The sequence below is a fragment of the Vanacampus margaritifer genome, chromosome 3 (assembly GCF_051991255.1).
Source record: "Vanacampus margaritifer isolate UIUO_Vmar chromosome 3, RoL_Vmar_1.0, whole genome shotgun sequence".
In the NCBI taxonomy this organism is placed as follows: Eukaryota; Metazoa; Chordata; class Actinopteri; order Syngnathiformes; family Syngnathidae; genus Vanacampus; species Vanacampus margaritifer.
Window position 1 is genome coordinate 6,982,666 of NC_135434.1, and position 21,695 is coordinate 7,004,360.

At 39.5% G+C, this 21,695-nt stretch overlaps 1 long non-coding RNA gene across 2 annotated transcripts in view; it reads right to left on the reverse strand.

The window, feature by feature from the left end:
- Nucleotides 1-419: 419 nt before the first annotated feature.
- The window catches only part of LOC144049103 (uncharacterized), a 39,476-nt gene continuing 18,200 nt past the window's right edge, over nucleotides 420-21,695 (reverse strand). Inside the window, exons 4-5 of one of the 2 annotated variants that reach the window (XR_013293478.1) lie at nucleotides 845-932; nucleotides 420-560 (exon numbers count right to left, since the gene is read on the reverse strand). This is a non-coding gene — a long non-coding RNA (uncharacterized LOC144049103). The remainder of the gene's footprint in view (nucleotides 561-844; nucleotides 933-21,695) is intronic. The other variant, XR_013293479.1, reaches the window with a different exon arrangement.

A 21,695-nucleotide genomic window follows, 5' to 3' on the forward strand; every position in this document is an offset into this window, starting at 1 on the left:
GTTCAAATGAATTTTTGACGTCTATAGCCGTCAATGGCAGTGAATGAGTTCATTATCAATACACACTGGATAATTTATTGTATTAAAAAAATTTCGGGAAAAAAAACATTTGCATGACGGGGAAAGCCAAGTCCAGCAATCTACTCATTTGTCGGTTTAAAATGCTGTGCATCGATGCCATACCTTCTCCCTGCAAATCAAATATTCATGTACTACCTTGTTGCCTCTCGTCCTGAGGGGAGAGCTGGAATTACATATGCCTCACACGCGTCTTCATGAATCATATATCGCTGTATACCTACACACACTCGTAGCCGCCATTATGGGGTGCACACGCACACACACACACACGCGCACAAGAAAAAGGTATGTAGGAATGCATAAACACATGAAAACAAGTTTATTTGGAGCTCCTAGACAGGGATTAGTCTGATTTATGAAACTTGTAGGCCAATGAAGGAAAGACGAATAAGTGGGAAAAGTGGAAGCTGAGGGTGCGAGTGTGTCACATTCTCGGGGCACTGGCCTTTGGGGGGGGCAGCGTAGGCCCCGGCAGCCCCCTTCAATTAAAGTGGAAAATTGATGTGTATCATTAATTATGTCAGTACGATCATAAATCATCACAAGGCACAGTAATTAATAAATTTCAGCCGGTGTGAGGAACATGACAGAGTGGAGATAAATAAGGGGAGAGGAGGCTGGATTTGAGGAGTGGTCCGTCAGTGATTTGAGGAGGGGGGTGGGGGGTGCACTCACACGCTCTATTTACTGGACCATTGGGATGTGACGCGAATGTGACAGACCCCCCCCCCACAAACACCCCTCCCTCACCGATCTCACTTACCAGCCGTCTCCTCATTTTGGAAGCACAATTAAAGGCCGAACCAGACACTTCCCGGAAGAGAGGCTGCAGTTCTCCGTCCGGCCTGTGTCTGAGGTTCAAGTGTCAAAGAACAGGGACGGGAACAAACATCTTAATCAGAGATCAAGCTTAGATGGAAGTCGAAAGGTTAGTGAAGATTGTTTAGGGAGCGGGAAGCTTTTTATTGTTTTGGGTGTTGCCTACCATAAAAAAAAAAAAAAAAAAGAAATGACAACAAATTGAACAGGCGTCAGGTTGCTTTGAATTAAACATCCTGACTTCAATGACTAAAGAAACAACTATTAGCAAGTACATTACTATTTCTTTTATTCATATTGTGATACTAAATTCAAAATGAGCAATTCTGCTACAACATGTAGTTCATAGTTTAAACATATGTGACTGACAATTGATATCTCTTTGACTGCCAAAAACATTAAATAACGTTTAGTAAAATCCTATGGAGGAGTGCCAAAGACGTTAAAAGACGTTTTTTTCAAAACAGATGTGAAACTAACCATTTTCTATTGTTGATTACTCAAAAACTGAATAAGGTAGAAACAAACTTTTTTTTCTGATGAAAGATGACAGTCCAATCTTTCATTTGGTAGTATGTGTGTTTCCATAGTCCAAACACATAATTTTCTGTGGACCTTGAAAGATCAGTCAAAATGCTTAAAATCGGCTGGCACCCACGGCATCCCTTTTCTGAAAACGTCTGTCAGTCAAAGAGATATAAATGTGCTCAAGATAAATATTTGGGTGCAATTGAATTTCAACAGTTAGAAAAGAGAAAATATTTGTTTTGTAAAAAAGCACTTATGAAACAATTGTGAAGGAAGAAATGTTCTGGATTTTAAAATGTATACAGTAGGCCTATATGGGTGCTTTTCTTTTTAACATGAATACTAATTTAGAAGCCCCATCCCTTAATTGACAATGAATTGATTATCAAATTAATTGAAAATCGATTAATATTTAGGGACCTTGTATAATTTCAATGTGTCTAAATCTTTGGAATTTCAGCCTCTCAACATGAGTCCTTCATGAAAGAAGACTTATGTTGAATCAAAAGAAAACATTTGCAAACTTCTGAAAATAAAGCAAAAACTAGCAATATTTTTATTTGGGGAAAAAAATGGTCAATATTATTTTCTGACCAGTTAGTGAATCTCAATTTTTGTTTGTGCATTTTCTACATAGTGAAATTGTGTCCAGTTTTTTTTAATTTAGGGCAATTATTTTATCAGATTCGTCGATTAATCGGCAAAATAACAGACAGATTAAATAATCATTAGTTGCAGCCCTATATAAAATGTTCACAACAATAGCACATTTCTAATAAATAAATTTTCATTTGTAGCTATGTTTTTTTTTTTGTAACTTTAAAAATTCTGGCGGGAGATTATTTGTAGTATTTGATAGGAAAACAACATTTTTAGTCACTTTACCATTCTCCCAAAGCAAACGCACATTACGTCACATCCGCAGACAGGGCGCGGGAAATTCGAACCCGAATCCAGTCTGTACTGTAAAGATATTTTTTGGGGGGGGGGGGGGTCCATATTGCAACTTTAAGAGAGTCATTTTGAAAGGTTTAATAGAGTACACGTGTACAGAGAGGCTACCGACACTACTGGTATGCTAAATCCGCTTCATGATGTGAAGAAAAAAAAAAAAAAACAAGAGAAGAGGACTGAAGGCAGATTTCTCCCGTGTAAGTATAAATTAGTTGACTGAGTCCGATGCCGGCGTGGACCTTTGTGGATGCACAGCATCGATCGAGAAGATGGCGAGAAGATAAAGGGGAGGGCAACCGGCGCCGAGAAAAAGTAAACACGGCTCCAGATGACAAAACACTGATCGCCCCGGAGACCTTCACCTTCCGAAATCCATGCTGATCGAAAAGGAGGTGACGGTGAAGACCGGAAGATTTGTTAGTGAGAGTGAGACGCAATCCGCAAGCAGGGGGGGGTTGGGGGTTCGGGGGGGTCAGATTTAGGGGAACACGAGCATCTAAGCCAGTGTTTAATATCAAGTGCGGCTGATGCGGTTTAATCAATACGAGGCCTCTTTTGTTCCCCGCCTGCTGAGGAGCTCGGCCATTCGCGCCAGAGAGGTTAACACTCGGGGTCAAGTGATTTCACACCCACGCCGGGCTCCTTCGTGTCACCGCAGCTACCACGCCTACGGTCGCCATGACAGCAGCATCCTGATTTATGGGTTGTGAGGGGAGGAGGAGAGTGAGGCAGTGTTACGTTATGATAATAGTGAGTGTGAAACATGAGGCGTCTTGTGGGCGTTTGTTTTTTGGGGGGGGGTTGGATTGTTTGCCGGCGTCTTGGAGGACACGCGCTTTTAATTGAAGACAAGTGGCGCAGAACACAATGGTAATATTTGCTTGAAATTTGCATGTCCGGAGGTCGGGACACACCCGACTCATTTGATTGGCCGTCGTTAGCTGCAGGTGCATTGCTTGGTCTGTCTGTCCTGATGAGATGGCAGATCATGTGATTTCATTATTATTTTAATCCTTTCAAACTACGTCAAGCAAAAAAAAAAGTGATAGGATGAATATGCGCAATATGAGTTTGCATGTAACGAAACGTCTGGTGTGCCACAAGGTTCAATTCTGGGGCCTCTGCTGTTTTCACTCTATCTGCTACTCCTCGGTTCTTGGTTCTATAAATATAGAGTTGAGTTGTGTGACAGAAGTCACTAGCAATCTAACAAAACTAAAATTTCCTTAACTCATTCACTGCCATTGACGGCTATAGACGTCAAAAATTCCTTTCTTTTAGTTTTAACTATTTCTATTAGTTTAATATTTTTTTCCACTTTTGCTAACAAGAGTATGAAAACCTAGATTTTTTTATTGTTAATTTAGACTAAACATAAAATGTATAATTAATTAACTAGTGAAGTCATGTGATTAGTTACAATTTTTAAAAAAAATGATCGCCTGACGCCCCTAATTTAAAAAAAATGAATCACATGACTTCACTAGTTAACTAACGATTAATCATACATTTTATATCTGTTCTAATTGTACACAAATTTTTTTTCTAGGTTTTCATAAAAAAAAAATGTTAAACTAATAGAAATAGTTCACATGAATTTTTGACGTCTATAGTCGTCACTGGCACTGAATGAGTTAAGCTGCATGGAGATGGGGAATGCAAGATCACAACGCTTGCTGAATTCAAGGTGAAAAGAGGTATATTAAATGAAAAGGTTACTCTCGCTGTTCATTTTGTTCACCAGTAAACCCTATACCTATGTCTTGAATTTGAAAAAAAAAAAAATTATTTTTCAATAAAGAAGGGTCTGGTGAACGAGCATAGGAAACTGCCGGGGTTCAGTACCTCCGACAATGTTAATGAGAAGCACTGGAATAGAATATCAATAACGCCATTAGAGGACGATGACAAATCTGCGCAAACTGTTTATGCTCCCATCAAGAACTCCGACAACATTTTTTGCTTTAGATTTGAAATGAATAATTGAAAAGAGAGGCTGTAAATATTCCAATTGAGGCCTGGTAGTGCCGAAGGAGGTGCCCGGAGAAGAGGAATTAACATGAGGACTTATCTCACACACACCATTATTTAAAGCCTGGCTACTCTAAATGCCCCCCCCCCCCCCCCCCCACCACCACCCCAATGAGGAGGACAATAAATAATCTTTCCAAATAAAATGTATTCCCTTGCAAACTCTCCAGGATGCAGCCCATCATTATCAGTAGGAGGGGACAGACAGCAATTAATAATCTCTCTGAGAGCATCCATCTTGTTTTCATTAGGTCTATTGCCGCTTGTGCACGTGTGTGAGGTTTTAACAGCGTACACACGGACGTAATGTTGAACTATTCCGCTCTGCCGCAACACCCTCTCAAGTCAAGCCTTTGCTAGTTGAGATGTTATTGTCTGATCCTGTCTTTAATTTCCCCCCTAATACCTTATTAACACTCAACCCAGAAGCACCTTTGATGCGGTTGCTCATGTTTGGAGGCGGTATTCTCTCCGAAAGAGCAATTGCGCGAGTTGTCTCTAGGGTTGACAATCGCAATTAGCTTCAATGACGGAGCGATATGAGAGGCTGCTGATTGACAGTTGCCCCCCCCCCCCAGAGAAGGGGGCTGACTGAGGTGACAGCTGGGCTCTCAATTCTCACTGGCTTGCCCCAGGCTCTGGCCCGGTGTCATCCCACACGCCAGCCAAAACCGTTCTCGCATGCTTACGTACAGTCGCATGTGTGGTTACGTTCTGTGTTTTTTTTTTTTTTTGGGGGGGGGGGGCAAAGTCTTCCCCCGTCACTCAAGCTCACTCCAAGCCTTCTCCGTTGCTCCATGACCGCTTCTTGTTATTCTAACACGGCTCGTTGGGATACACCCTGCTGAAAAAAAATAATAATAATAAAAAAAAGAGAGAGAGAGCAATGATGATGTCACAATACTGAGCTCTCCAGAAAAAAAAAAAAAAGGGATACACCCTGCTGACCTTGCCCTTTGACCCCACCTAGGGTATGACCAGGGGCCTCAATAGTTGTGTGCGTTCACAGAAATCGCCTTGATCAGTGAATAGGAAAATTAACATGATGAATCAATGTTTCATTTTAATTTCATATGGCAGACTATAGTTCTACGCGCACTGCGCGTGGGCGTGGCCAGTTGATTTTCGGACAAGAAACATCAACGTCTTCGTATGAGGCAAAACTTACTCACCATAAATATACTTAACAGACGTATTATGCTTACAAGAAACCCCTGCTGCTTTTGGTGTCTGCCGCTACGTGACTGGCGATGTTGTGCCCGGGATCGAATGAAGGGAGTTTCCAGCGGAATGTCTGTCAGCGAAGACACCTATATGTGCTCTCTACATTTCGTCGGTGGAAATGGGCCAGCAGCTGAAAATCCAGAACCGATCGATTGCAGGTATGTTTATCGTGTCTTTTCTCAGCGTTAGCCTTGCTGCTAGCTAGCTGCCTGCTACAACATGCTAGCTACCATACATCATGGTGTAAATGCATGCACCAAAAATACCTCGAGTTTGTGAAAATTGATATAAAATATCAGAATGCCATCCAATAACCGAGTCTTCGGATTTATTTTGTATTTATTTATGTATTGCTCTATGTAAGAATTTCCCCCCAAATATCTTTAAAATACCCTTTTTATTTGACCATTTATGACTAGCACCACTAATTAGTAGATTAACACCTTAGCTGTTCACAATGAGTGAATTTGGGTTCGAATTTCACACCTCTGTCTGCGGATTGTGTATGTGAAGAAGGGATTGTGCAGTTTCATTTTTCGGCCACAGGTGGCAGTAGTGATTTGAAATTCAATGCTCTGTGTTCAGCAGCTTTAAAGAACAGTTATGAATACAGAGAAGAGAAAATAACACATTTCACTTAATAATCAATAACCAAGCTTTTTTTGTTAGTTTTTTTAGATCATCAAAAATATTTTACTTAAACTTAAACTGTGCATGTGCATTTTCTTCTGTGGAAACAATAGTGAGTATGGGAAAAATAACATCAAAACCACAATATTGTAGTGATTTTGACAGCTAAAAAACACCCATTTGAGTGAGCCTGGTTTGTTAAAAAAAAAAAAAAAAGACCAGTAGCAACTGGTGTGCAGTCATTTACGCCTATTAAGCCGCTTTTACAAGTAGTTCAATAGCTTTTGCCATATGGGACACTATCTTAGCGGCTAGCTGCTAGCTACTAAACGCTAACACCGTTGCTGCATGTCAACGTCAGCGTAATTCAAGTCTTTAAGCGTCCTTAATTAGTGATTGAACATGATTCAGGATGATGTTGTCTTGATCTTGGGGGCAACAACATAAGCTAGCCCCAACTACAGTCAGAAAAACAAGTCAAGTTAGCCGCCACGTCACCTAGTGCTGCGGGGAGAAACTTCAAAATAAAGGCATGCCCTGTTATTGATGTTGAAGTATTCTGTGGTAAGCTAGCAGTAACAAAACATGTCTAGTTCTATGATGAAAACATTAGCATGTCAAAGCAGCCCGGATGTTCCTCCCAGCTATTAACAGTAATTGGGGTAAGCTCTCATGTTTATAGCCCATTTTCATGGCTAGAGCAGACACTGGAAAGCCAATTAGTCGATCCTACTTAACTGACCTCCCCCTCCTAGCTGCTAGCAAGTATCGAAATGTTGTAAAACAAACGTATTGCGCAAGCATCGGGTCGATGCCTTATAGTCAGTCAATAAATCAGTGCATCATGTCCATCCCTATTGTGGATTTGTCCACTATATGTGTCTATGTTTACATTATTCTCTTTTCTTTTCTTTTTATTTTTTCCTGGAGAGCTCAGTATCGGTAATTTTACCGATTTGACATGTCATCATCATTGCTCTCCTTTTTTTTATATATATATTTTTATTATTATTATTATTATTATTTTCTTTTGTATGTGGGTGAGTATGTGTATGCGCGTGCGTGCATACCGTTCACCTAAACCGAACACTTCCAGCCAGAGTCGTGAGGCCGTCAGGAGACCCGAGGAAGGACCAAAGAAAAGAAAGGAGAGTGAAATCCAGCACCGACCAGACACCACCCACCAGGCCACTAACCAGAGTCCTTCACCATCACTTTTACATTATTCTCATAGTGGAGCATTCCGGTTTGCTAGCGTGTCCAAGAAACAACCGCGGCAGGCCCGACACATCAGTGAGCGTTTCTTCAGTAACAGCCCGAGGAAATGAAGCGCTTCGCGTCTATTGATCCTCGACACTCCGCTGTGCATCGGGGAGACTTTGTTTTCACTGCCTAACAGAAACACAGCTCCATCAATACTGTACAGCTCTCCTCGGCACAAGCTCCTTTTCCTCACACAGGAGTGTCCCTTCGGGGGGCTTGTGATAGACTCTACTAACTATACACAAACTGTACAGAGAGAATACAATATGTGTGTGTGTGTTGTGATGCATTTGTCAAAGTGTGGGGGTGGGGGGGGGGGGGGGGGCTCATGGATGGCAACAGCAATTTAAGGAGCATAAAAGACGAATTGGCAACAATGCTTTGTGAACGACGCATTATGTAATCTGCCCCAGGAGTACACAACTCCTACTCCATCTCCCTCGCCTTTTTCTCCCCTCCCATTTTTATCCATTTTCATCTCCCTGGTTCTGCGGGAGTGCGCGCGAGTGTCACTGGCAGCGCTTTAAAGGCTCACTTACACGCGCGTCAAAGTAAGTGCCGGTAAACAAATCGCTGCGCTAAAAACGGCATCAAGGTCACATCAATCAGACTCGTACGGCGCCGACTGGCTTCGCCTCACTTTATTAGGGAACAACCTGTAATGAGTGTGCTGGCTAATAGCGATACACATTAGGTTGTCCCCTCGCAGTTACGCATCCCCGTCTGACAAAAACTGTCAGAGCCTCTTAAATGCTAGACTAAGCCCGTCATAAATGAAGGAATAAACGGTGCTATTTACATGGCCATGCTATGCAATCCGGAAAGAGAATTTACATCTGGGGAAATGTTGTATGTATGAGATGTGAAAAATGTCTTCCATTGAAGGACAAGCAGTTACCAGCCACAAGTATCATTCTTCACGTCTTGCTGTAGATGACGGGAACAACAACAACTTTAATAAATTCAGTTAAGACATTAATATAGCACTTTTTAAAGAGACCCAAAGACCCTTGTTTTTGCCAGCCCAATAACGAGCTGCTCGTGTCAGTTTGATTCAGTACCATTAAATTTGCCCTTGATTTTTCATTTGCTCCAAACGCGACGTGCAATCATGATTTTATTTTTTTTATTGATATTGAAATCGTGATTAGAACCCTGGAGAACCCACGGGGTCAAATTTGGCCCCTATAAATTCTGCTACTCAAATAACAAAGACCTTCTTTTTTCTTTTTTTTTACAAATTTAACTTCAAAAGTCCAGAGTGCCACTTCTGACCCCTGCATGGAGCCATCTAGTGGATGAATATTGCACTTACATGAGCCAGAGTGGTGGTGACAAGATGGCTGGCAACATGTTGTTTTGTTGAGCTGGAAATCAATCCAAACAAAACCATCTCAGCAAACCATCAAATGGTAAAATAGTTTTTTTTTTGTTAATCTATTTCATATCATGTTGCAGAATGCCTAGGAGTATGTTTTACTGTATATATATATATATTGAGAAATTAGCAACTCTGAGCTAGTTAAAAAAAATGGTTAAAATTGAAAAAACATATATAGACCCAAAGACCCTTGTTTTTGCCAGCCCAATAACGAGCTGCTCGTGTCAGTCTGATTCAGTACCATTAAATTTGCCCTTGATTTTTCATTTGCTCCAAACGTGACGTGCAATCATGATTTTTTTTTTTTTTTGATATTGAAATCGTGATTAGAACCCTGGAGAACCCACAGGGTCAAATTTGGCCCCTATAAATTCTGCTACTCAAATAACAAAGACCTTCTTTTTTTTTTTTTTTTTTACAAATTTAACTTCAAAAGTCCAGAGTACCACTTCTGACCCCTGCATGGGGCCATCTAGTGGATGAATATTGCACTTACATGAGCCAGAGTGGTGGTGACAAGATAGCTGGCAACATGTTGTTTTGTTGAGCTGGAAATCAATCCAAACAAAACCATCTTCTCAGCAAACCATCAAATGGTAAAATTGTTTTTTTTTGTTAATCTATTTCATATCATGTTGCAGAATGCCTAGGAGTATGTTTTATATATATATTTTGAGAAATTAGCAACTCTGAGCTAGTTAAAAAAAAATGGTTAAAATTGAAAAAACATATATAGACCCAAAGACCCTTGTTTTTGCCAGCCCAATAACGAGCTGCTCGTGTCAGTCTGATTCAGTACCATTAAATTTGCCCTTGGTTTTCATTTGCTACAAACACGACGTGCAATCATGATTTTTTTACTGATATTGAAATCGTGATTAATAAACAGGATTATTCAGCGATTTTCAAAAAGTCTAAATAAATATTTATTCAGTTACCAAAACATCACAGCCTCGTGCCATTCATCTCTGCACGTTGAACATTTTATTCTTGTCAAAATGACCTTGTGCAGTAAATATCATGTGAAATTCAAATACCTTGAATTCTTGAAAACGTAACTTGAACCATAACATGAACTTATTGTGGACCGTGTAATGTTTTTCGCCAAGCCAATCTTGGAGATTTAGTGAGTTCATACAATGAACTTGCAATCAGTGGCAATATCAATATCTCAATTCGCATCTTCCAACAATTTCCTCCAATCAATAAGTGACTGGTTTGAAATCGCCTGCCTGCGTTAGCACTCAAGTGGGAGCTCTCGAACCGTGATGCGACAGAAAACGCCTCATTCGCAGCTGTAGCAAAATTGACTATTCATTTTGCATCCCAAAAGCAAAGTGGTCTCATGCTTGAACTTTACCTCGGAAGCACCAAACTCATTCAGCGGTGGCTCCAGCTGTGTCCCACTTCTGGATAACAACACTATTAAATTACGGCACTGAGGCTATCAATTTAATAAGCGCTGAGGCAGATGATTTGAATAAGGACAGTATTAGTATTCTAGCAGCGCCCAACTAAGAGCAGCTGACCTTTTTAACCGCCGAGAAGATCCTTGAACACATCCAGCGGAATCAGAGAACACCGTAATAAGGCCGCCAATGTTTAACAGTGTCAAGAAGAAGGATTTCTTCTTAAGCCTGACACCTCCACCCTGTCGGATAATAATTATTATGGTCTATCAAGCCAAGTAGGTCCATAGCAATTAAACCTAGCACTAGAATTGATTTGTGATGAATTGTTTACTTGATTATGGAGAAAAGCAATTACTATACTGAGCAATTGTTTTTTTTTTGTGTGAGTGTTTTTTTTTGTTTTTTTGGAAGGACAACAACAATTTAAATGTTGGAGGGGCCCCCAATTTTTGATCAGTTCTACTGGGGGACCACATGTCGGCTTGATTATTAGATGTATGCCAAAAGTCCTATTTTAAATATGGACAAAGGGCGTGGATAGTGAAAATTTGTTCTCTTAATATATTTTATTTTCGAGAATACATTTTTCAACGCATTTATAAAAAAAAAAAACACTATCCTAAGTTCCTAACCCAACAACACAATGTTGGTAGCAATCAACAAAATAACCACGTAGTGTATTTAGTTTTCCAGGGTAAAGGGCTCTCCTGCATAAACATTACCATTCAAGGACAGCAAAAAACTATGGAACAAGATACCAACATTAATTGCAAAAGCTTATTTTGCAAGCTTTACAAGAATAAACTCACTCGAAATTTTAACATTATTGAGGTATTTTGTTTGTCCTGCATATAATTCTAAATGAGCAAAATCCTTCCCTATACTACTTATTGAGGGTGTTTAAAAAATCGTTTCGGCGATATATTGCGATATTACCGTGCACAATTCTTATATCAATTCAATATGCGGCCAAATCGATTTTTAAACATCAATTTTTGACGGAAATATTCAACAAACATCTTACTTGAGGTTAGCTTTTAAACCAAGAGTGCCATCTAGAGGTGTCAAAAAATATCACAGGTGCTTCATGAAGCTGCATTTGTCCGTCTGTCCGTTTGTCTGTCTGGTTAGCTGTTCAGCTAGCTAGCTAACTAGCACCTTTAAACCAGGAGTGCCTTCTAGAGGAGTCACAAAATATCACAAATGCTTCATAAAGCTTCAATTGTCTGTCTGTTTGTCTGTCTGGTTAGCTGTTTAGCTAGCTAGCTAGCTAGCACCTTTAAACCAGGAGTGCCATCTGGAGGAGTCACAAAATATCACAAATACTTCATCAAGCTTCAATTGTCTGTCTGTTTGTCTGTCTGGTTAGCTGTTTAGCTAGCTGGCTAGCTAGCACCTTTAAACCGGGAGTGCCATCTGGAGGAGTCACAAAATATCACAAATGCTTCATAAAGCTTCAATTGTCTGTCTGTTTGTCTGTCTGGTTAGCTGTTTAGCTAGCTGGCTAGCAAACACCTTTAAACCGGGAGTGCCATTTAGAGGAGTCACAAAATATCACAAATGCTTCATAAAGCTTCATTTGTCTGTCTGTCTGTCTGTCTGTTTAGCTGTTTAGCTAGCTAGCTAGCTAGCTGGCCCATTTAAACCAAGAGTGCCATCTAGAGGAGTCAAACAGTATCACAAGTGTTTCATGAAGCTGCATTTGTCTATCATTACTGATTAGTATTTTAAAAATTTTTATCTTTTTTTTTTTAATCGCAATAATCGGCTTATAGATTCATATCATGATTAATCGGCATCTAATCGAATCGTGACCTATGAATCGTGATACGGATCGAATCGCCAGGTACGAGGCAATTCACACCCCTATTACTTATGTAGTAAGTGCAACTAAGCCATGTTTGCCATCTTGTGGTGAATGGTGATATTGCAACTTAAAACTACAGTTGACCCTGCATATTCACAGTTCGTTACCGGCAAATTCCATACAACCAAACCAACCTTTTTTTTTTTTCTTATTTAGGATTTTCCTTTTTTTTTTCAGGGTTCCTCGTTGTAGATGACAAGAAAACAAAGCGCAATATTAGCAACGTGTTGACAATTACAGTGCCCAGTAGAGCGTAGTGAAACTGATGCTATACTTGCTTTTGTCCGCATGAAAGAAACAATACACAGGAGGTTAAACGCCTCTTGATGTAACTGCTTGGCAACAAATCAATTGCTGAAATAATATCAGTGGGAAAACATTACTACTGCGCAAAACTGCTCCTATGTGAGATCAATTCACAAAGTTTTTCAAATGTTCTTTGCCACTTGAAACTAAACAGGGTTGTCGTTGCAAAAAAATGCTTCCGAGTGATTGTGATGCAACAGGCAAGATGTTAATCAATGAAGGGCTGTGAGCTCACCGGGCTGAAGGAGCCACATGCAAAACAAGGTCCGCGACTGGTCATACGACCGGCACCGCTTGGGCTTCAAGCAGCCGCACGATAAATAAACAATACGGCATCTCATTCAATTACCGCACAGCACTTAAACGGCAAGGACAAGAAAGATCCATAAATAATGGGCAAGTTAGAGGAGAGATATACGCTTGCCCTGGGAAATGGCCGGCACTTTTACAGGAGCTGCTTGCAATGTTGATGAATATTTGCCGGTTTGGAATCATAGCTTAATGTCAGCCGGTAATTTGTTACAATTAGTCGGGTGATTTATAGGCGCACCACGGTTGAGTCTATGGTAACAATTAACATGGCTTTCTCAAGGCTTTTAAAAATATATATTATTATTATTAATGGAGTGTCACATGAGGGTGAGCCATCCACCAAGTTGCCACATTTACAAGCTTCGCGGTGTGTGGTAGTTTTAACAAAAAAAAAAAAAAAGTCAGGTATGCAGCATGAAAATACTTCATTTGTATGTGTGCTTTGTTCCGTGGTTATAACCTTTTCACATATAACAAAAGGTTACTTTAATTAAATTTTTCTTTTTTTTTTCTGGAGAAAAAAAAAACTCTCTGGTATAACGAAATACTTCATAAAACCGCAATTCATTTGAGTATCTAAAACAAAATGTTAAGTTGTGGAAATATTGACATTTCAAAGATGGCTTTACATTTATTTATTTCAAGTAGCAGCATTTGGCTTTTAAAAAGCAACTGTTAAAAGGGAGCCAAACATCTGTTCTGTCTGGCAATAACAGGGTTCAAGTGGAGCAATGTGCCCCTAAACGGCTAATAAATGGCACAAAATGGGCCTGCAATTAAATTTATACACTTGATTGCACTGCTGTCATGTCCACTACAGGCTTATCGAACACCTGGGATCTATTTCCTAATAGAACCTCGGGGAGAGTGGGAAAGAAAGAGAGAAAGCCGGGGCGAGTCATGAACAAAGCCTTTTTTTTTTTTTCACTGGTATTTTGGGCTGCCGCTTGAAATGTTTGTAGATGATTCTCATGCGCTTGAGATTTTAGAGAGAGAGAGAGAAAAAAAAAAGAAGTCTGGCTTTAATAGACATGTTAAAAAGCAAATGAGTGTTTTATACGCTAACGTGGGTCTTTTGTATTCAACGATGTCAACATTTATGGATTGACGACGTCTCACCGGGTTACATTTCAACGTCAGCGCGCAATTATTAACGTTGTTGCCGATCAAACAAAATGACTGACCCGTAAGCGCTGACGCCGACTGCAAAAACTCTCAGCCCACTCAACACTCCATCTCATCATGGAGAGGAAAAAAAGGTGTCGGCACAGCAAATTATAATCGTTAATAAACCTTTTCAGAAAGGTGTTTGACAAAACTGTGAAAACTCTTACGCTTTAAACACTCTGAATATATAAATAAGCAAAAAAAAAAACACTCAAAGTATACTAACTTTGATTTACAATATAAAATGAGTTTTACTTGGCTCTGAAAGAGTAGGAATAAATTGGAGATATATTTTACCCGGACAAAATAGTATTGTTAAGATATTTTTAAGAATCATGACGGTGTGTCTTCACAGACTTATTTCTCTAAATTGCTAATTACACGCTGCAATTTCATAGACTAGTCACGTTTCGGGGGTGTCTGGACTCTCACATCTGCCGCTGAAAATGTGCCGAGAGGCCAACAATAATTTTGCTAACCCTTTCTTAATTGTGAGCGGGTCACTCACTATGCCCATATACTGTATATATATATATATATATATATATATATATATATATATATATATATATATATATACACAGTATATATATATACACACACACACACATTTATATATATATATATATATATATATATATATATATATATATATATACATACACACACACACACACACACATACAGTATATATATATATATATATATATATATATATATATATATATATAAAGATATACTGTATATACACACACATATATATATATATATATATATATACACACACACATACACACACACACACATATATATATATATATATATATATATATATATATATATATATATATATATTCTTGATATTTCTGAGTAAATGTTGATGCTATTATTAGGGAATGCCCACCTTTTTTTCTACTTACCTGGTCCACTAAAAAAACTTAATTATTTTTAACTAGAGGCTGACCATTTCATTTAATGTTTTTCAGAAATAAAAAAAAAAAAAAAGTTCTTTCAGTGTAACGTTTATTTTAAAAATCCAGAAATTAAAACATAGATAATTTCATTTCCTTCCTCTTTCCTATTGCCTCAAATTATCTTTTTTTTCCTCTTATTTTTTGACAAGTGGCACATCATCATCATTAGAGCCGGAGCAGTTACCTGCGAGAACAGCCATAAATCTTGTTTAAGTAAGCAAAACCGTCTCTCGCGCCGTTTCCCCAACAAGAGGCAACCTGTCTGTAAGCACACACCATCTGCACATAGTTAGCGCCTCTTTGCACGCAGATGGCGGCCGAGCGCTGGCGAAGTTGCACCGTCCGCACGTCTAACCTTACAAAGCAAACTAATTAACAGTAAAAACGCAGCAAAGAGTACGGGCGCAGTTTGAAAGAATTTGTGATGACTCTAATGAGGAGAGCGAGACAAACCGGTCATCAATATGGTAGTGCAAGAGCAATAAGGGGGGGATGGGGGGGGCTACAAAGTTTAGTGGACTCTTTAAGAGCTTGAATGAATGCAGACCACTTAGTGCCAAGCCTGTGTCCAAAAACACAAGGCTTTAACAGCAGGACGCTGGGCAAAGGGCATGCATCTTAAAGACGGGAGAAAAGCCTTGGTAGAGTGGGGGGGGTGGGGGGGGGACACAATATGGCTAGAGGCTCCCTCAGTCTCATAATTAGCCTAAATGAAAGATACAAAGCCCATCACGTGTAGAAAGTAAATCAAAGTTAGATGTGGTCGATTTTTTGCTCAAGGCCGACAAAAGACTGCTGACAACCCCTATTTTTGCATTCACCTGTTGTGGTGCAATTAATTCAAACCTTAAAGGTTGTCAAGTTTGGAGCTCGGACAAAAATTTTCATGAAAAATATGCCTTACATGTCTTCAAAATCTGTTATGACCAGGGATGCGTAAAATGTTTTTTTTTTTTTTTTTCAGTATTTCCTAATTACAACAACGTGTACCAGGGCTACACAACGGTAACTCTGTGATCCCAGTGAACATGCTTTGAATTTTTCGGGCCGTACTAGAATAAAAGTGTAATTGCACATCCGCTCTAGTAGGTGGCAGTGGCGCTCTCATTGTCAGAGTGTGCAAGGAGTACGGTATTAGCTCTTCTGCAAAAGTTGTACGTGCAAAGATTTTACAAACAAATGATACTACTTATAGTCGTGGCAGAGAGTCGGGGGGGGGGGGGTTGAAATATTTTGCGGGTGGGCGCAACAAAAAATAATTTGGAAGCAATGCTTTCAAGTTAAAGGCGATAAATAACATATTTATGTTTTTTACTGTAACATCTGCATCTTTTTATGACTGTGATCCCAGTGAACATGCTTTGAATTTTTCGGGCCGTACTAGAATAAAAGTGTAATTGCACATCCGCTCCAGTAGGTGGCAGTGGCGCTCTCATTGTCAGAATGTGCAAGGAGTACAGTATTAGCTCTTCTGCATAAGGTGTACGTGCAAAGATACTACAAACAAATGATACTACTTATAGTCGTGGCAGAGTCGGGGGGTGAAATATTTTGCGGGTGGGCGCAACAAAAAATCATTCGGAAGCAATTCTTTAAAGGCGATAAATAACAGATTTATGTTTTTTACTGTAACATCTGCATCTTTTTATGACTGTGATCCCAGTGAACTTGCTTCGAATTTTTCGGGCCGTACTAGAATAAAAGTGTAATTGCACATCCGCTCCAGTAGGTGGCAGTGGCGCTCTCATTGTCAGAGTGTGCAAGGAGTACGGTATTAGCTCTTCTGCATAAGGTGTACGTGCAAAGATATTACAAACAAATGATACTACTTTATAGTCGTGGCAGAGAGTCGGGGGGGGGGGTGAAATATTTTGCGGGTGGGCGCAACAAAAAATCATTCGGAAGCAATGCTTTAAAGTTAAAGGCGATAAATAACATATTTATGTTTTTTACTGTAACATCTGCATCTTTTTATGACCATTAATGTTTAAATCTTACTGAAAACTGAAAACGTGAATAGTTCAAGGTTTTTTGATGCAGATAGTTGAGACAAAAATTACTGAACTAACTAGCTAAGAGCTAAGAACGGATTGTGGTCAAACTAACTTTTAAGGAACGAGCAATCAGGAAGTAACTTGTGTACTGCCCTGCTTGCTGTGTGCTCACAAGACCATGTACTGTAAAGCACACTTTTTCGGCGACCCATCCTTCATGCTGAGGAAAATCAGTCGGTGGAAAGGAGGACAACTCCTTAGAAAGTTAATTAGCGAGGAAACGGGAAAAAAGTAGGAAACGAGAAAACGACCCAGCTGCCAAAAAGTAATAACGGTTTCATTATTTATTTCATTATTCATTTATGGATGTGTTCAGACAGAATTAATAATAGAAATCCCTGAGAGGAAATGTTTGCTCTGGAACCCTATTATGAGCCGGCCCAAGTCCAGTGGCACACTTAGTTAACATGCGCAAATGGACGGCCCCCCAACAAATAACATCAAGTGGATATTTTATGCTCGCTCTCGATCCTCTCTCTTTCCCTACCTCCTACCTTTAAGGGCATTTAATACAGAACACAGCAAAGTAAAGTTGTCCATTAAGTAGACAACAATACAGAATCAATTATATATCCCTTCGGAGAGTGAAATTTGTGCCGCATTTCATCTTTTGAGTCCAAGCGTTACTCAGTAGCGCCGAATTCCCTGAACTGGCCTGTGTTTGCATTTGCTCACTGTTTACTGCAACACTTCCAGGCCAGCTCGCATTTGATTTTCCCCTGCTGACACCAACCCAGAACTCACTCCCAATACGTGTTCGCTAGAAAATGAGGCCAGAAAGAGAACGAGAGTCGCGGCCAAAGATCTCAATTACAAAAACAGATTTGATATTTGCTTCCAACACGGCACGGCAAATGCAACTGGGATGACTGGTTTTTCTCTTGGCTTATTATTTTTCACTTATCAAATGTGCTTCCCTCACCAACTTCCCAACCGCAAAACCTGCCCGCCCGCTTCCTGGCTTTGTCATGTGAAGGAAAACTGGGAACGGGATGGTGAGGAGCTCGTTGAATGTAGGATAAAAGTAAATTGGTTTAATAAGAATAACCTTGCGTCAGAGGAGCATTTTTACCTGGTGGGTGGTGTCTGGTCAGTGCCGGATTTCACTTTCCTTTCTTTTCTTTGGTCCTTCCTCTGGTCTCCTGACGGCCTCACGACTCTGGCTGGAAGTGTTTGGTTTAGGTGAACGGTATGGGATTTTTTAATAGGTTTTAGGTGAACTAATGAATACACACACACTCATACACATACAAAAAAAAAAAAAAAAAGAGAGAGCAATGATGATGGCATGTCAAATCGGTAAAATTACCGAATGAACAATACTGAGCTCTTCAGAAAAAAAAAGAAGAAAAAAAAGATGCGCATTTTTACATTTTCAATGAACAATGCATTTCTTTTTCCTCACACGCGCACCCTATTTGGAGGTTTAAAAAATGCCGGGAGCATGTGTGAATAATCACCAGGAGGGCCTCGGTGGCGCTCACAAGAGGTTGGGAGCAAGGGCAGGTCTTGGGATTGGGGGGGGGGGGGGACGCGGTGAAAGCCAACACATTTCGGGTTTGAAAACCCTCACAGGTTTGTCTCATTAGCTGCTAATAAGCAAGACTTGCCCTCCCATCTTTTGTTCTGCATAACTTTTGTCTCATCAGTAGTGGGTTGTGAAGAGTTGGAGGGAGGGGGGGGGGGGTCAGGTGGATAGCAAATTGCATTTTTCAAGTACTCTGCTGAGGGTGTTAAACCCTTATTGTGGCAACAAACGCATCTGCCCAAGTATTAACCTGAAAAAGCAACCGAGTGAACAAAACTGAACACTCAAGCCGTTAGCGCCGAGATCAAGGGGAGAGTCAAATAGAAAGCGAGAGGGAGGGCGAGAGCTATTTTCCCCCTGTTGCTGCTCCTTCACCTTTCCCAACCAGGAAATCATAGAAAAAACAACACCGTTAAACTGCAAATTATTACCAAGGCTCCTCTCTTTATGCGGTTCCAAGCAGACGTAAATACTTCGGTCGTCATGCAAAAAAAAGCAATGGCCGGTACTTTTCTTCAATTGCTGCACGTTTTGACAAACATTACAGGGGGACAATAAACTATACACGTAAAAGTGCTTCGAATGGTTTGAAAGAAAGACAGGAAGAAAGATAAATGTGGATAGAGGGCCTCCGTATTACCAAACCAACTTCCTGACAGGCAAAGTGGATTTTACGTTTTTCCAGAAGCAGCCGCTTGAGTGTGCTTGAAGGCGATCCTAAAGGCTCATCCCGGCCATGATTTGAAAGGCAGAGTCATGTACTGTAGTGCATATGCTTTTCTTCTGTAGTATTTTGTTGCTTTGATTTTTTTCAGCGTTGTACAGTGTACCGTGAATGTCAATATTCATCTTTCAGATGGCGGGTCAACCACAAGTTCCTGTTTCTTTCTAAAGACTTCTCTTTTTTGCCGTTAAAACAAAAAAAAAGTACGAAATTTCAAGAACATGTAATTCGACACAAACGTCTGCAGGGATTTGTTTGAATGGCCGTCATAAAAGTGGATGGACATCAACATGAGAGTGATATTCAGGACAAAGTGAAGAATATGATTGGAAAAACATCCAATCTCAAAACAGACTCTCTTTTTTTGTAATAGATAAAAATCATGGTTTACTTACTTTAATTAATTGTACATTATAGAGGTGCAAGGATTAATTGAATTGACTTAACTAATCAATTATCGATTTTTTTTTTTAAAACAATTGTCTACATATTCTTACAAAATGTTTCAATCAGATGCAATTTTGCACAAATTCTGAATCTGTCCTTGTTTTTTCTCTAGCACATCAAGTTTTCATAATAATAATAAAATAGTATATCTATTAGTAATATTTAGGAATTAATGGTTAGGTTCAGCAACAGTTGTCATCTTTTTTTCTAAAATGTCTTAGCTATAAATTACACATTACAAAATTTTTCTGTTGACCAGTGCAATCAATTAATCCTTTCGATACCTATTTTAATTTAGAATTGTCCAAATGCTCGAAATTGCTTAGTAGTAAATCCAACAGTTTAAGAATCTTTTTGTTGGATCAAATAAAACATTGCTTTTAGTTTGGAAAATAATGATTATTATTTTTGCCTATCTTCTGACATGCTACGGACCAAATAACTGAATTAATTTATGTCATGTTTTTTGTCATGGAAATCAGAAAATGTTTTTTTCGACAAAATAATCAACAGATTTATCAAAATAATCGTTAGTTGCAGCCCTACTACATTTTATGAACAGCGAGGAAAAAAAAGCAAATTGTTATACCACGGCCTAAGTAAAGTTTCAAAAGTTGTTAAAAACGATTAAAAAAAAAAAAAAAAGTTCCCTGTCGACATGACCAAAATCATTATATCGAACCTACTTTGCAACGGCAAAAGTTCCAGAGCAAGGCAGGCTTCTCAGCCCAAAAAAATTAGTAGGTCAAAAAAGGCCAACATTAGCGTTGTGCCTCAGCCTTCATGCAGCAGATCAAGGGCCTCGAACTAAAGCGCAACTGACACTGACCTTGCAGAGACCCAGCAAGTGAGCGAGCTTCAACAAGGCATTAGCAGGCACCTCACCCATTCCTTTACAACTCTGCTCCCGGCTCTAAACACAGCTGGGCAAACCTGCAAGCAACACGCGGTCCTCGGCTGAGCACGAGGGTGCAGCTGGAAGGTCAAAAATTCAAAAGCGATAGGCGGCGAGGGGGTGGGGGGGTTTACAGAGATGAAGTTTAACGGCACTTGATCACGAATAGTCGGCTGTATATCAGTTTTAAGCAATAATCCATCTTTTTTTTATGATTATATGAATTCCAAATGTGCTTGGCAAGTCAGTCTGTCCTCTTAAGATGCTTGTGTGTATGTTTGGGTGCAGCGTGAGCTTCATTTGTTAAGCAGTCCGGCCTCACCGGCCCCACCGCATGAAGCAGAAAGACAAGGCGTCAAGATCCTCGACAGTGATGGATGCCCTAAATTCAGATGCAAACTTGGCCAATTGAACACATTAACAACAGGCACCTGTTTTCCACCAGTACAAATCTATTAAAAGATAACAGCAACGTCAGCCCGCGCACTATTAGTAAATTATAGCTCTGTCTGCATATGGGCCTCCCTTCTCCTTCCCTTAGTTACATATTCTTATTGGCAGTCTCACAGTGCCACCCAGTGGCTGACGTATGAAATATTTTTGTGAAACATGGATCCCAAAATAAAAGATACAAAAATGGCTGGTATTAATCATTAAGCAAACAAAGAACTTTCCTGACAAAAACATGAAAATAAAATAATTTACTTGTCACTAGCAAAAGTGATCAGAAATGTAACTAAGCATTGTGACATACAGTGAATGGCAATGTATTATTGATCATTAGGTAAAAAAATAAATGAATATTCCCAGTTTCATATTTTATTGAAAAAAAATTGTATGCACGCACATACAAAAAAATTAAAATAAAAAATAAACTTAAAAAATTAAAATAAGAGAAAGCAATGATGATGACATGTCAAATCGGTAAAGTTACCGAATGAACAATACTGAGCTCTCCAGGAAAGAAAAAAAAATAAATAAAAAAATTAACCCATGTAATATGCAGCACGAGGATTTTTACTTTTCCAAGTGTTTTTTTTTTTTGTCCAATATAAAGCCATGACTACTCAAGACCTCGTCTATTAAAACATTAACAAC